The 17,068-nt window shown below is 38.2% G+C and overlaps 1 protein-coding gene across 3 annotated transcripts in view; it reads right to left on the bottom strand.

The window, feature by feature from the left end:
* ZMAT4 (zinc finger matrin-type 4) overlaps positions 1 to 17,068 on the bottom strand; it is a 451,010-nt gene that overhangs the window by 84,530 nt on the left and 349,412 nt on the right. The gene's annotated exons all lie outside the window — the stretch shown is intronic.

The raw sequence follows: 17,068 nt of genomic DNA, 5'->3' as shown, positions 1-17,068 counted from the left end.
GCATATATCCATCTTTAACTTTCAGGTCTAACTAAATACAGAATCCTCTTGTTGAGGGGAGAAAACAATATTGTTAGCACTTACATTTCAAATTAACATAGGCTTCATTCTCCATTTATTCAGACTTTTCTGTTAGGTTACTAGGGAAAATGTGTTTCTGGCATTTTTTCTCAAAAGAATTGATCATTGATAACTAATAAAAGATGCTATCATTTATTGCATGCCTACTATGTGTCAGTCATTTCATATTTATTCTACATAACTTAAACCCCACAACTACCTTTCAGGTGTGTGCCACTTCCTCTTTTTAAAGGCGAGAAGACTAAGGCTTAAATTAGCTAAGTTAATGGCATACAATCATATGGCTGTTAAGGATAGAATCTGAACCCTGAAAAATAAAATCAAAACCAGGAGGCAACAGAGCTTTGTTTGACATTGAAGTGCAGGGGATTTCCCTCATGCTATTGATGTGTTCTGGCTAAAACAAGGCTGTCAAAATAGTGTCCTCTAGTAGCTGACTTTGAGCCCTAAGGCCATATTTTAGGGAGGAGTGTGAAGTAAGTACTGGAGTGGGTTAGGATCCTTTCATAGATTTTCCTGTCCCTATCACTAATATCCAAATACCTTAATAGCAATCTGATAAATGAAAGTTCAAAAGCTACAAAGGAGAAGTCTATCACTCACCTAGAAACACACAGCATATCTTGAAATCTCATTTTCTAAGAAAAGTGCTGTCATAGAATATTCTAGGATCTGAATAAGAATTTGAATGTTGTTGGTAGAATGCAAACCAAAATAAAATGAAGACTACATGCATTTAAAAAAAATGGCTTTGAAAATTTGCCTTAGAAGGATTCTGGTAACCATGGCCACTTTTTAATAGTTGATATAAAGAAAAAAATATTCTGTTTTAAAGATCTCACATTCAGTTTCCCCCACCATCCGGTCATGACCTAAGGAAATTCTACAGTCATTCTCATCTTCATGAATTAATATGACATAAAGGTTGGAAGTTCACACTGAGCAAACAAGTATAATTTCATTTTTATAAACTGCAAAGACGAACACTTTTCAAATTAAAATGAGCTTGAAGCACAGTACCTCTGTGTCATAGTAAAAAGACCAAACCTATCCTCAGCTGAGATGTCTTCAGTCATGATTAAATCGTTAGACAAAACCAGTTTAACTTAGAGTAAAAGTGGTCTATTAAGAACTTGATCTCAAAATGAGTGAAAATATCATTGATTTCCTTTTTATAGTCAGCATAATTATTTGGATTCTTTCTGAACACACGGAAGTAATGACAAATTAAAATGCCTTTCAGTTCCATATAGCTTTTATAATTATTCATCCATTACTGTTATCATTGCTGGAATGGATCCTTCAGATTTTAGTCAGCATTCCATTTGAAACAAAAGAACGTGGAAAATTTTATAGCTATTAATAAATATGCAGCCATCCAATCTAAGAAGAAAATTCTTTTTCATCGGAGAGATAAGCTGCATAATTCATGTATTTTCAGAAATTTCTTTAAATAGAAAATTGAAGAAAGGCATGATAAGAAGAATTTGTTATATTGTTTCTATTTGCAGTGAGGGACAATCTTTGTTCTCAGTCTTAAATCTGATTTGACTGGATAAGACAATTTCAGTTCCAACCTATATATACCAAAATCACATAACTCACCATATTTTCTATGTATATAACAGTAAACATGATATCCACATGACCTCTGTTTCATATTTGCATCTTTGCAAAAAAAAATGTAACTAGATGTTAAGAGAGACTTTATTAGTACCTTGGAGTGTAATTAGAAAAAATTAGAACCATTTGGAATGAGTACAAACATATCCTCAAAAAGAAGTTTGCATTGCAGGGAACTGTGGAGCTGCATCTAACTTCTGTGAACTCCAGACCCCATTGAAGCTTTAGCTATACAGAGGATGGCCTTCAGGACAAGTCAGATGAGAATCACACCTGTATCACCAGTTAAGTACAAAAAGCTCCTCTTCTTTCCATTTTCCCCTCTTTTCCACATTCTGACTTATAATGACCCAGAAGAGGTGTGAGGCTCTGAGCTGGGTGTCAGATGGAAGTCTTTCTGCAGACTGATAAAACCACTGAAACTGCTTCCACCCTCATAAACGACCAGAAATATATGCAATCTTCCTGAGATATTATCAAGGTGGAGAAGTACAAAAAGAGAGGTTTGAGCACTGTGTGTTTGCAGGGGGTAGCTCAGGAAAAATTTAATGATTTATTTGTCACACACTAAATTTAATCTGTCTGATAAATCAATTAAAAAACAAAGCAGAGCATTCTCAGCCATTAGAAAGTCTAGTTTCTGATAGCCAGGTAGCAAGTTCAGTGACAAATAACAAGAAAACACGAAACCACCATGTCCATGGCTCACATGAAATGATAAGGCCAAATTTCTTAGATGCACAACCACAACCACTTTGCTAAACAGTCATGACTTTGAAGTTATTCAAACTGCCCACCTGAAAAGTGAATGGCATCCAAGGACTTAACACCTTTGCTCAATTTACCAACATAGTCCGATGATAAATCAAGTTAAATTGCTTCTTCTAATTTCTATTTCTTCATGCCCCCTATATTCCCTATCTTAAAGGCAGAAATTTAGGATTTTCTTAGGCTGATTTATTTTTCTTCTTCAGTCTATAACCAATCAATCACAAATCTATTGACTTCCCATTTGACTCCTGAATATGCTATTTCCTCTGCATCCAGTGACCCATGTCTTATTCCAGGCTGTTGACATCTGTATGAGTCTTCTAACTGGCATCTTTACAACCACCATTCTAGTACTTCAGTGCTGCACTGGCGTCTCAACAACTCCTGGAGAAAATAAAATATCTTTGCAAGATACACAAAGGTCATTGATGATGTGATTGCTGCCTTTTTCTCTAGTTCCATCTATTGTCAGTGAACCATTCAGGATTACCCTGCACCACCATGATTCCAGAGAATTATTTGAGATTCCTAAACCTGCCATGTTCTCCTGTACTGCTTCAGTTTGCACAGCTTGCTTTTTCTGTCTGGAAACTCACCTCTGCCCCCTTCACTTGCCCACATTCTCTCATTCTGTGTGGAAGCATGCCTCTTCCAGATATGCTTTCTGAATTCACCCTGATACCACAAAATGTACTTGGGATATTTTCAGTAGCCACTTGGGAAAGGAGAACAAAACCTCAAGAGCCAAAAGCTATTAAATTTCTGTGCTAAAGACAAAGGGTCTGATGCACTTTGATTCTGAAAAGGGTATATATCAGGAGAATAAAGGGTTTGGGGAACAAAAAGAAGAGAAAAAAAACATGAGCACAGGGAATGAAAGAGAGTGGGGCCAGGGAGATGGTGTTGTACTATGTACAGTGCTCTCCCTGCATTATACTCAAATCTTAAATAGTTGTCTAAACAAATTTTTGCCAAGTGTTAGTTTTTAGTGTAATGCTATGTAGCCTAATTGATATAGGAGCAGGGTAGGAGGAACATGCACTCAAATGCATAAGGGGAGAAAGATACAGAAAGAACATCAGGCACTGAGAGTTTAAAGTGCAAGCCTGGCTTTGGCCCCTAACATGTAGTCCTATGTCAGTTTAAGATGAACTGAAGGTGGGATGGGGTCAGCTGACATCTCTATCTAATAAGCACAAGATGAATTTATCTAAATTCTTGCTAAAACAAATCCTATATATTATAACCCAAGGGATAAAGATATACTTGAAGATAATTCAGGCTAATTCAGAGAAATGTCAGATATTAGGAACAGAAAGAATGAACATTCAAAAGTACAAGGTATTTAAAATGAATGCAGCTCTTTTACTTCTTAATATATAGACTAGCAAAATTGATAAGAACAATTTGTAATTAACTTACCAAAACACCTAAGAAAACAAGCCTCCTATGCTTATATAAAATTTGCGTTGTTTATATGCAAATGAATGCTCCTAATGCACTTCAGAACAGTTTAGTCCCTTAAGAAGGCAAATATTCTCTTTATAATCTTGTTTATACTATTCATTTACTCTGCAAAACATTTTTCATAAAATCTCAAAATAATGAAATGTTAGATCCAGAAGGGACCCCAGGGATCATCTCAAGAAGTCCAACATCACCATTTCACAGATGAAAAAACTTGAAGGAGCCCCTAATACATATATATATTCTTGCCATTCCTGAGGCCTGCAGCTTCATGCACCAATCCCCTATACTGGGGTGACTTCATGCCTCCTTTGCAGACTCTAACCACAGTAGGCAAATGCAAACAGAGCAGAAGCCTGCTAAGTGCCTGCCTTCGAGGCATCATTAGTATGCATTAGTCTCCTAGACTGAAGTCCAAAGAGCCAGCACCCCTTTCCATTCACCTATGGAACTGGATGCCTAGTTAATTTCTATTTATTTCCAAGCCTCAGCTCCTGCATTCACTCTTCCAACTGTTCTGTGCTGCACTCTTCTCCCACCCCTTTTTCCTACTTGAGTACCTGTCCTAAGTGCTTTCCTTGATTACTTCAGTAACCATCTCACATGACAATATTTTACTTACTGTCTTTGCTCCCATCAAAAAAAAACCTGGGAACTGTATCTCTCTCTTTCTGTATTTTCAATGCTTATTACAAGCCCTGCAAGTGATGCATAAACTTTTTCTAAATAAACACATGAAGAAAACCAGAAAAGGAATCAATTGCCAAATTAAGAAAAAGACTAACTCCCAAATCTTCACATTTTTCCTTCACTATCCTGTTTTGAGCAAGCCCATTCCTACTCTGCATTTTCCGATGAGAAAAACGAGTGTTTAGTGCATCCCTATCTCTATTATTAGCCCTTTAACTATTCTTATATATGCCAAAGGCTTGTGATTGACAGTTAGAAAGTTTGATTTAAACTCCATGTCAATTATCGCTAGCTGGATATTCCTGTATAATCTTATTATTTAGCTTCTTCTATCCATCTATAAAACAAATACATCAGTGATAGCTTCCTCATAGGACTGTCATTAGGATAAAATAAAATAATGTGTTTGAATGTGTCCAAGAATCATTAAAAATTTAGAGGACAAAATGCTTATGTCCTTAACCTTACTCTTAATCATTTGAATGAAAAATTTCTGATGTATAATAAAGGGTTTGTTCAGCTTTTATCTCAGACTCTGGGATGGAGATCTTTAACCACTGGAATTTCTCAAATTATAGAAGTATCTTTGCTATTCCTGGTGGACCTTGGTACTTTAGGCTAATGAAGTGACTCATGGTGAGTCCCTAGATAGTTTCAGGATGGAGTTTAGTTATGCTGGAAAGATCAACCATTAGTCAAGGGATGAGGCCACATGATACCAGCTGAAGAAAAGGGCTGGAGATTGAGATCACATAGCCAATGAGTCAAGCATCCTTATGTAAATAATGAAAACTCTGGATACCAGAATTCAGTTGAGCTTCCTGGTCAGTGAACACATCAGTGTGTTGGGAGGGCAGTGTGTTCTGATTCCATGAAGACAAGGCACAGAATCTCTATGTTGAGGTCCCTCTAAGACCTTGTTCTTTGCACTTTCTCATTTTGCTGGCCCTGATTTGTATCCATGATAATAAAACTATAATCAAAAGTCTAGCTTTTTCCTGAAATTTTTTATTCCTTCCAGTGAATTATTGAACTTAAAGTAGTAGATGAAACTCCTAAATTTGTAGCAGTTTGTACAGGTGAGCTCAGATCCTTGCAGCTGATGTCTGAAGTGTGGGAGGTCTTATTGAAGGCTATGCCTTTAACTTGTGGAATCAGCAGATTCATTAGTGTCAGGACTATGTTGCACTACTGCAACAGCAAACTTATCTGTTAACTTTTTATTTTACAGAGCCCAATTTTTATAGGGAAATCACTGAGGGGGTTCAAATTGGTAGCCCAGGAATTTCTCTAGAGAAAAGACATTTCTGACATAGATGTCAGAGAGTACAATTTACCATTGACTGCCTGACCTCAAATCCCAGTTCTAGAAAATACTAATCAGTGTCCTCTTCCTTAGTTTCCTGATACATAAAATAGGTATTATTATATCACATACATAGATTTCACAGGGCTGCAGTGAAAAATGAGTTAATACAGAAAATGAGTTAATATATGAAAGTATTACATACCTGGTACATATGGAGAAAAAAACAAATGTGGTCTTTTATTTATTTTTATATTCTACATTGGTCTCAGTTTGAGACTAAGCTAAGTAATGAATCTTACATGATCGGTGGTGGGGCAGGGAGGGAGGGAGAAAGAGAGAGCGATGACAGAGAGACAGACAGATAGACAGACAGGGATACTTTCCAGAAAACAAGGGCAGTTCTGGTTCTACCTGTTTCAGGGTAAATAAAGGATTACGGGAGAAACAATGGAATGTTAGCAAAAAGATGGTGGAGGTTGGAGATATAATAATATTTGATAAGTATACAGTACTAACCCCCCAAAAGAAGGGGACTGCAATGGTCTAGGCTACACTGCCCACTATGTACCCAATGGTCACATGTGGCTATTTAAATACAAAGAATTGGAATTAAACACAGTTACAAATTAATTTCCCTGCTCACCTTAGTCATGTTTCTAGTATTAACAGCCACATGTGACTAGTCATTCTTCATGACATAGAATAGATATAGAACATGTCTATGATCACAGAACATTCTTTTGGACAATGTTAGTCTGAAGCCATCAAAAGTATCTGATTTTAGATATATTTTAAATGTAAATCATAGTTCACATTATTTTTTTATAATTCTGTATCCATGTAAAATCCATTAATTTTCTCCCAAACAGAAAACAAAAGGAAGAAACATGAAGGGTAATTTTTATAGAGAGACAGGCCACTGTTGTGTTCATAGAATCTATACTCTTAGACATTTCAGTGCCCATCAGTCTAGGCAGCAGATGAAGAGAAAATGTTAGAACTCTTGATATGCCTTCTTCTTCCCCTTGAGCTCACAAGCAGACTGCCTAGGGTACAGTTTTTTAACAACCTGGAGGCCGATGTCAATCAACTCCTAATATGCTCAGGTCAGCAACTCTGGAAGCCGAAGGCCACTGCCCAAACCTGGCTCTCAGGCACAATGGGTTGAAGGCTGTGAGGCTCAGTAGCAGAAGCAAAGGACTGAGTTGGTAGAAGCCTACGTGGGTATGGTTGGTGGGGAGGTCAGAGGGAAGGAAAGTGGTAAAGACTGAAAAGAAGCATACAGTATGAGGTATACAGTTGAGAAGAATGGGAACTACGATGAAATGGGATGCAACCCTTCCTGCAGAGGGAGGTTCCAGGCTGCAATGGAGAAAAAGTGACAGGAGGGTGATGGAGGAGACATGAGAGTCTGTACCCACATTTACAAGGGTTTAGGGGTTGAGATGGACTCTAGCATTTGGGCTGGCAGCCTAGTAGTAAAAATAGTAATAACATGTAAATGCAGTTTTAACAAAAAATTATGTGATAATACATTATCAGTGAACCCCCCATTAAAAAACACATTATGTGATGAAATGAATGTATATAAAAAGATCAGAAAGTTATAATTTATGCCTGGATTCACCATGAAATGACTACATTGCAAGTGTCATTTCATTTCCTGAGCCTGATTCCTCATCTATTCAATGAATAAAAGGACCAACCTATTCTCTAGATTCTCTTTGCCTCCAACGTGCTAAAATACTGTGGTCTGCCCAAAGGACTACACCAGAAATAGATTCAACCTTGTATGTCACTACATTCCAAGTTCAGCAGTTTTCTGTGATTCTCATCTAAATAACAACAAACTTCAAAATGCCAAATTCGCAGAAAGAGTTTAGAGAAGATCAAAATGTGATCATGGAGAGGCTCTTAGAGACTGACTGGTGTGACATCCTCCAGGGTATCCAGGTCTAGATCAAAATAAAACAAAGTACATACTACAGAGGATAGCAATATCTGAAGTGTCTGCATAAAACTCACTAAATGATATGGAAACAACTGGGTCATGGGTAGGAATCCTCATTAATGATATCCTCCCAATTGCCCCATGATGCAGTGTGAGGTACACTATTGTAGGTTGTGACTTGATACTATCTGAATCTATAATCCATAGCATATCATATCACCTCTCTCAGCCTCAATCACCTAACCTCTAAATTGGGGATAAGACATCTACTGCATAGGACATTTGTGAAGTATGGAGGAGTTAATGAAAGCCCTTTGTTAATGGTAAAATTAGTGGTAGGTAAAGCTATCCAGATGCAAATATAGCATTTTAACTTTCTGTTATCATTTGAAGTTAACACTCCTTAAATACTAATATATCATTTTAATGATAAGATAATATGAATAACACATTATCCAAATAAAACATTATCAATGATTTGTTTGTATGATGAACTTTTATCACCAGGGACTTCCAAGTCTCCAAGGAACCAAATCTAAGTATATTTAGGCTATTGAAAACAAGACATTTGTCAGACTGGAGGTCCTAGACACTTTGGCCTAGGCAGGTAGAAACTGCAAAGAAGCCAGTGGCAGAGTGGGCAGGGCAAAGGCGAACAGAGAGGCCCCACAGGGAGGTCCACATACTGTGGGGGGGGGGTTGCTGGAATACATTTTCTGCTTCACGACTCTGCCCTGACCAGCACTGATGAGCTTGGTAAGCAGAGGAGATTTTCAAGTACAGTGTGACAGGTGTTATCTGACTTTTTCATGCTGCTTATAGTAAGTTTTAAGTGATGCTCTGAGGGAAAAACTGTTAAACAAAAACCAAGATTTGATCACTTGGAAAATTCTTTACCTCTCCAGAAAGAAGAAAAACGCTAAGATTAAGAAATGGCTTCCAAGTGTTTTTTAGCCACACATCTACTTTTCACAATTTCTGTTACCTGTAGTCAAACATGGTCTGAAAATATTAAATGGAATATGTGAGAAATTAAGAATTCACAATTTTTAAATCTGGTCAACATGCTGAAATCTTGTACCATTCCATTCCATCCTATCTGGGACATTAATCATTCCTGTCTAGCATTTCCGTGGTGTATATAGTACCCTCCCATTGGTCACTTACCAACTGTCTAAGCTATCAGCTCAAGGGTTGCAGTATTGCATTGCTTGTATTCATGTGACTCTTACATAGTAGCCTAACTTTACATCACAATGCTTTTGTTACTCACCTCACTTCATCATGACATCCGACATCATCACCAGAAGAACAGTGAGTAGAGTAGAATAAGATATTTTGGGGGAGAGTGAGGGACCACATTTACATAAGTTTTATTACATTACATTGTTATGATCATTCTATCTTAGTTATTGTTATTAATTTGTCAGTATGCCTAATTTATAAATTAAACTCTATCATAGAAGAAAACAGGATATACAGGGTTTCAGGCCTCTACGAGGGGTCTTGAAACACATGGTCCATTAGAGGGGACTAGTAAACTGTCAGGAAAATGTGGTCAACAGAAAGACAAGGGTGATAATGTATAACCCTCAATAAGACTTAAAAAGATCAAATAACAATGGTGTTGTTCTATCCACAAAAAGGCCCATAAAGAAATAAAGGGTGTGCCTTATAGATTGACACTATATACTTAAACATACAGTATTTAAGTCATGTTAACTTCAATGGAATCATAGGACCTCTAGGAAATATAATAGCATTGTCTCTCAGCCTTCCCAGTAGGACCCCCAAGGTTCAGAAGGACTTTTCTTAGAGTGATTTGTGAATATGACTTTTTTTTTTCCTAGTAAAGTAAACCCAATTAAGATTCCAAAGATCCCACTAAGTATTTGAGAAAATGACATCAGTGGAAACACCACCATTTTGGACTAAAAAGGGCAGAGACAGTATGAAAGGAAAAGAGGTCAGTCAACTCCTGAAATTCTACTGTCAGGGAGTCAGACAAGAAACTACTTGAATAGTTTCACCAGCTTTCATGAGGAAGGATGAGTGACTTGTGTCAACCCAGGCAGCTTGGCCTTCTGAAATGTCTTCTAAGGTCCCTGCATCCTGGATTCCATGTCCTGGTAGAGTCCAGTCCCCTGGAGTGTTTCTAACTCTTAGACTATGATGTATATATGGTGCGTACATCCTTTCTTTCTATCTTTCTTATTTGCCCTGATCACTGCTTATTTCTACACTTTGTGAGCTTCCTGTGCCCAGTGATGCCTCTGACCATAGTTCATCAGGAACTGAGACCTCTGTTCTAACAACTCACCAGGAACAAAATCCTGCCAGAATTCATTCAGATGAGGTTGGAAGCAGATCAATCCTTCGTTGACTTAAGAAGGCTTTACAGCCATGGTTGAAGCCTTAGAAGAAATTCAAGAGTGGGTAGCCATGTTAAGTTATACCTGAATTCTTAAATCACAGGAACCATGAGATAATAAAAGTTGCTTTAAGTCACTAAGTTTTGGGGTAAGCAACAATAGACAATAGTGTTATAGATTGAATTGTGCCACTCCCTAAGTCCAAACCCCTGTTATCTCAATATGACCTTATTTGGAGATAGAGTCATAGCAGGTATAATGAGTTAAGATGGGGTCATCCTGGAATAGTTGACCTCTAATCCAATGTGACTGGTGTCCTTATACAAATGGGAAATTTGGACATGGATACACAAATGCTGAGAGAATGTCACATGAAGATTGGACAAGCCAAACAGCTCTCAGGACCTAAGAGGCAGTCCGAGAGCAGGTTCTGCCCTAGTACCTTCAGATGGTATGTGACCCTACTGTCACCTTGAGCATCTTGGCTTTTTAGTGCGAAATGTGAGACAATGAATTTCTGTCATTAATGCCATTCAGTTTGTAGGTGTTTGTTATGGCAGCTCCAGCAATTAAGGCAGGCACTGAATAGGAGGAGGAGTGTGGTAATAGAGTACCAAGCAGGAGGGGCACATCCAAGAAAAGGTTTGACCTAACTCCATGAGTCCTCCGAAATGCTGATATCTCCTAACTAAAGCCTAGTGAGAAAACAAGACTATTCAAATACCATCTCTGCAGGCTGTTATAATCACAGAACAATGTCCTGATTCACCCAAGTGGGCAGATGCCTTGCAACACAACCTCCTTTGCAACCTCACAAAGGTAAGCAGGGTAGAGTGCAGCAGGAACACAGCACAAAGCAAAAACCCAAGGCACAGGTAAGGGAAAGTCAATAAAGAAAAATCTACATGAATGTTACCTGCAGTACATGATCAGCCCTAGGAAAAAAAGAAAAATTGACTCCATTTTTGTGGAAATCAATTTAGCTGACCTATTTAAAGAAACCATGGGATGAATCACTTTAGCAAGAAAAAATATTGTCTTCCAATGTACCTGTTACATAAATTTGGGCTCTATAGAGAAGCACATCCAAGTTCATTTCTGAATGTGATCGAGTGGGATTCTAGGTATTAGGTTCCATCAGTTCTCAAACTCGGCATATTCACTTTTCCGTTAATACACAAAAGAAATTGATTATGGAAAATGCAGGACTGAAAAACAGACACTCCGATTAAAATTCATGCTGACTGCTTCTTATTCGGTGCTGGGAAGTCCTAGTGGGGATGAAAATCCTTTTTTGTTGACTTTGTTAATACTCAAGAAGAAAGACTGAAGAAATGAATTACATTCCAGTGGTCCGCAGAGAAAAACACCGATTCCTGAGACAGCATAATTATCTTCTTCCCTCTGATGACCTTTACTCCCTGGTGACAGGCACAGAAAGGGAAGGGAGAAGGGCTCTCCAAGGCTCTGTGTGAGCTGCAAATGCCAGGAAATCGCTCTGTTCCTAACCGATTGCTACAGAAATGTAGGTTATGTGCAGCACATAAAACTGCATGGAAATATGGCTCAATACTCTTCCTGCCAGAATCTCTGAGCACAGACTCGCAGACATCCCACCAGCAGTGGCTGGTCTCAGAAGAAGATAATTTCTAAAAGGATTTAACACACACACAACAAAGGGGAAAATATGGAAGTGTAATCATGATAAAGAGTGACATTTTTCAAGGTACATCATTTGCAATATTTTGATTAGCTCCCATTTCGGAATGGCTAAGCAGCTTATGTTAATAAACAGCGAACTCCAATTAGACATCTGTGTGTGCAATCTAAATGGAAACCTTGGCTGGCTTATGTGTGTCACTGGTTTTCCCACAGTTTGTCTCTGTGCGATTCAGCCTGGGCATCCGGAAGGTTTTCAGTGATCTTGTGAGCCACTAGGGGTTGGCATAGGAGTCCCCACTGCTCTTTTGTTGATGCTGTTTCTTTCTCTTCTTGGCTTCTCCCACAAACCTCTCACAGTCTGACTCCGTGACCTAAAATTCAGAGTCTAGAAAGCAGCAATTCCTTGCAAGAAACCCTCCTGCTGACTGCATGAAAGCATTTAACTGGCTACATGAAAATAGAGTAACTCATAGTATGATGGAGAGGACATGACCTTGGGGGCCAGACAGATCTAGATAGGAATTTAAACTTTGCCGTTTACTAATCATGGGACTTGGGAAATTTGCTAATGTTTTCTTAGCCCTGACCTCTCACCTATGAGTGGCGATGTTGATATCTGCCCCTTACACATATTTAGAACCAAGCACTGTTGTAATATGCTGGGGACACAGCAGGAAATCCAAATGGCAGAAATCCATGTCTTATATTTTCATATAGAGAGATTGGTGACGAATGAAAATAAAAAAAAATTATACAATACATTTGAAGCTGATAAGAAAGTCTTTAAAGAAAAATAAAGCAGAGCAGGGGTTAGGAGGATATGGGATTAGGAGTTACAAATGGAAATAAGGTAGTCCAGGAAGGCCTTGTGTGGAGATTGCTATTTGGTATGTGGTTGTCAGGGAAAAAGTAGGCAGACTGATGGGAAGTGCAGAGACATCAAGGCAGAGCTTGCTGATGGGGTCTTCAAGAGAGAGCAAGGGAGTCAGTGTGGCTGGCGTCAGGGACAGAACAAGAATCTGGCAGGTGGGTAATACGATAACTAGAAAGAGGAATATTTAATTGTGTGGAGGGCCCTGTTGGTCATTGTACAGGCTTAGACTTGAAAGCTGATGAAGGTGGAAAGCTGTTAATTATTTGGAACCAAGGAATGACCTGATTATTAAGGATTTAATGCATTAAAGGAAGAGGATGACGAAGAAGAGGAAGAGAAGGGGGAAGAGGAAAAAGTATGTGAAGCACACAGGTAGGTGATTTTAAAATGCTCATTTGAAGCTCTCTTCACATTCCTCAGAGAATCACAACCAACATGGTGGCCTTCTCCTTTCTACCAAGACTGTATGATTTACACATAAAATTTTGATTGGGAATTTTTATGTTACCTGAATTAGTATCAGGAAATTTGAATAATAGAAATTAAGTTTAAAACAAAGCATGTTGTTTGATAGAGAATCTGATGATTTCTGTGAGTGACTTCTACCTGTCTGGGTCAAGGGCATCAGAAAACACTTCATCATCCATCAGCAGCCTAGGGATAAGGATACTTTTGACAGGCCAGTGCAGTTCACTCTTCACACATGTTTAGAGAGTGCAAGAAAGAATTCTCCCAAAAAGACACAGGGAAAGACAAAGACAGGGATGAAACTAAAGAGCACTTCGTTTGGTGACAAATCTGTTTTGGAATCTCATGATACTGTAGTCATTACACTAATACATTAATATATGACTGGTTTTTTTTCTTTCTTTTTTTACTTATGGTGCTTATTAGCTTCTGCAAATTAGAAAAAGATCAAAAAGGATACAGAAGTGCAAGAGAGGCAGGTTGCTTATACCTTCCCTTTATTTGATTTGAGGTGCTAGCTGACTCTTTGGGGTGATGAAAAATGACACCAGAGAAAGACAGGATCACAGTGTTCATGTCTGCATCTCAAGCAATCAGCTGTCTGCTGAAAGTTAGGTAAAACTGTACCTGAAAGACCCAAATGCCACACTGCCAAAACTTATTTTTCCCCAAATTTGTGTCTCTTTATACAATGCTTAGCTTAGGGAATGTCTCTTGTCTAGTACCCAAGCCAGAAACCTGGGAATCAGACTCCTTACACAGTATCAGTGATCATGTGATGTCATTTCTGCTTTTCAAGTATCTTTCTTAACGTCTGCATTTCCATTGTTAATGCTGTTGTTCAGAAAACACACTATTCTAACTCTTCTCTTTCTTATCATATCTTCTAATTGAGCCACTGATTGATTTGGGGGGATTGATTAGGTCTCTTTCCTACTTAGAACACTTTAATTTCCTCTCAGTGCTTAAATTCACTAGATTTGCATATTTAAGTCTGATTTAGTTGCATCTCTCTGATATTATTTCCCAATACCTTTACCTTTTGCCATCTTATTGTTCCAACCAAATGTTCCTAATTCTCCAGACACAGTGAGCTTGCAGTTCTCCCGCAATGCATCAAACTGCCTTAAGTACATCATTTGTTAATTTGCCCTTTAGTCTGCAGTGCTGGCCTATTGAGTTTGTGGGGTCCCTAAGAATGTGCCTGTCATACCTATACCTCTAGGGACCAGAATGGATGAAGGGTCCCACCTCCTGAGCTCTGACTGCTTCTCCCAGGCTGCTTCTAGACCATTGTCAACTGCAGCAGAGATAAGGCAGACCCTTTCCTGGAAGACAGAGGATTCGTCTGAAGAGACTTGGGCTCTACCACCCAATGGTCCCACTAACTAAGATCACACAGTAGTCTGGGTTGGTCCCACACAACCTTCCTTCCTTTTTACCTTCACTTCAGGGCTAGACTTGTGATCTGACAATTTTCCCAGTTTCTCCTGTATCCTTCTACCTTTTCTTTCTCTAAACAAATTCTTGCATGTTTAAGTCTCTCTTGGAATCTACTGCTTTGATGATCCAGTCACAGACTAATAGGACAATCTGTAAAAGCCTATCCTTTAGTTGGCACATTAGTTCTCTATAAGGTACTTTATGATCCCTAAGTAAAATAATACATCATATGTAACAACCTATTATATATATGTATATATATATATATATATAAAACAACTGTACAACAGTACCGTTAATATGAAAGATGCACATTTTCACATCTCCACTGCATTCTATGTGAAGTGCCATCAAGCCGCCCATCATAATGCATTTGTTTATTATAGCGATGGCGTCTAATACAGCTTCTCTGTATCCATGGAACTGAGCACAGTGACTGGCTCATGACCAAAAATGGTTCATTAGCAACCAGGAAAACACTTCGCATATAGTAAATACTCAGCAAAAATGTGTTGAAATAGTGAATGCTTACTACATAAGTGAATGACTGTTCACTAACTGAAGGAAAACATGAATGAATGGCATGAAAGCCTGTGAGCAAAGATCGAAATTGAAGAAACACAAGGGGAAAAAGAAAATGTTTTCTTTCCGTAAAGAAATAAAAACTATCCCATTCACAATAGCCTCAAAAAAGAAAAAAAAATAATAAAATACTGGGGAATCAATCTAACAAAAGAGGTGAAAGACCTCTGCAATGAGAACTACAGAACACTAAAGAAAGAAATTAAAGAAAACCTTAGAAGGTTGGAAGATCTCCCATGTTCTTGGCTAGGCAGAATTAATATTGTCAAAATGGCCATACTACCAAAAGTGCTATACAGAGTCAATGCAATTATAATCAAAATTCCAACAACATACCTCATAGAAATACAGAAAACAATCATGAAATTCATTTGGAAAAATAAGAGACCCAGAATAGCTAAAGCAAACCTTAGAAGGAAGAGCGAAGGAGGTGGGATCACAATACCATATCTTAAACTATGCAACAGAGTAATAGGAACAAAAACGGCATGGTATTGGCACCAAAATAGACCAGTGGTACAAAATAGAGGACACAGAGACAAACCCGCATAAATACAGTTATCTCATACTAGACAAAGGAGCCAAAAATGTACAATGGAGAAAAGATAGCCTCTTCAACAAATGGTGCTGGGAAAACTGGAAATCTGTGCAGCAAATTAAAACTAAAACCCTCTCACCCTGCACAAAACTCAACTCAAAATGGATCAATGACCTAGGAATTAGACCCAGAGACCCTGCACATAATAGAAGAAAAAGTAGGTCCAAATCTTCATGTCAGCTTAGGATCAGACTTCCTTAACATGACTCCAGAAACACAGGAAATAAAAGCAGGAATCTATAAATGGGATAGATTCAAACTAAAAAGCTTTTTATCAGAAAAGGAAACAATCAACAATGTGAAGAGAGAGCCTAAGGAGTGGGAGAAAATATTTTCCACAGGCACTTCAGGAAGAGCACTCCAGAATTTATAAAGAACTCAAAAAATTTTACACCAAGATTACAAAAAACAGTCAATAAATGAACTAAGGAAATGAGCAGACACTTCACAGAAAAGATCTGCAAGCAATCAGCAGATATATGAAAGAATGTTCAACATCTTTAGTAATAAGAGAAATGCAAATCAAAACTACCCTAACATTTCATCTCACTCCAGTCAGAATAATAATTATCAAGAATACAAGCAACAATAGGTGTTGGCGAGGATGTGGGGGGAAAGGAACATTCATACGTTGTTGGTGGGGTGTAAATTGGTGCAGTCACTCTGGAAAGCAATATGGAAATTCCTTAGAAAACTTGGAATGGAACCACCATTTGACCCAGCTATCCCACTCCTAATCCTATACCCAAAGGACTTAAAATCAGCATACTACAATGACACAGCCACATCAATGTTTATAGCAGCTCAATTCAAAATAGCTATATTGTGGAACCAACCTAGATGCCTGTCAACAGAAGAATGGATAAAGAAAGTGTGGAGTATTATTCAGTCATAAAGAAGAATAAAATTATGGCATTTGCAGGTAAATGGATGGAGTTGGAAAATATCATGCTAAGTGAAATAAGTCAATCCCAGAAAACCAAAGGCTGAATTTTTTCTCTAATAAGTGGATGATGATACATAATGGGGGGAGGAGGAGGCAAGAATGGAGGGCGGATGGATTGTATAGAGGAAAATGAGGGGTGGGGAGGAGACGGGGGAAAGGAAAGATAATAGAATGAGACAAACATCATCACCCTATGTACATGTATGACTACACAAATGGTGTGACTCTACT

This window comes from Sciurus vulgaris (genome assembly GCF_902686455.1).
Source record: "Sciurus vulgaris genome assembly, chromosome: 5".
Lineage (NCBI taxonomy): Eukaryota > Metazoa > Chordata > Mammalia > Rodentia > Sciuridae > Sciurus > Sciurus vulgaris.
Note: the sequence above shows the minus strand (reverse complement) of the source record. Positions and strands in the feature narration are given on the sequence as shown.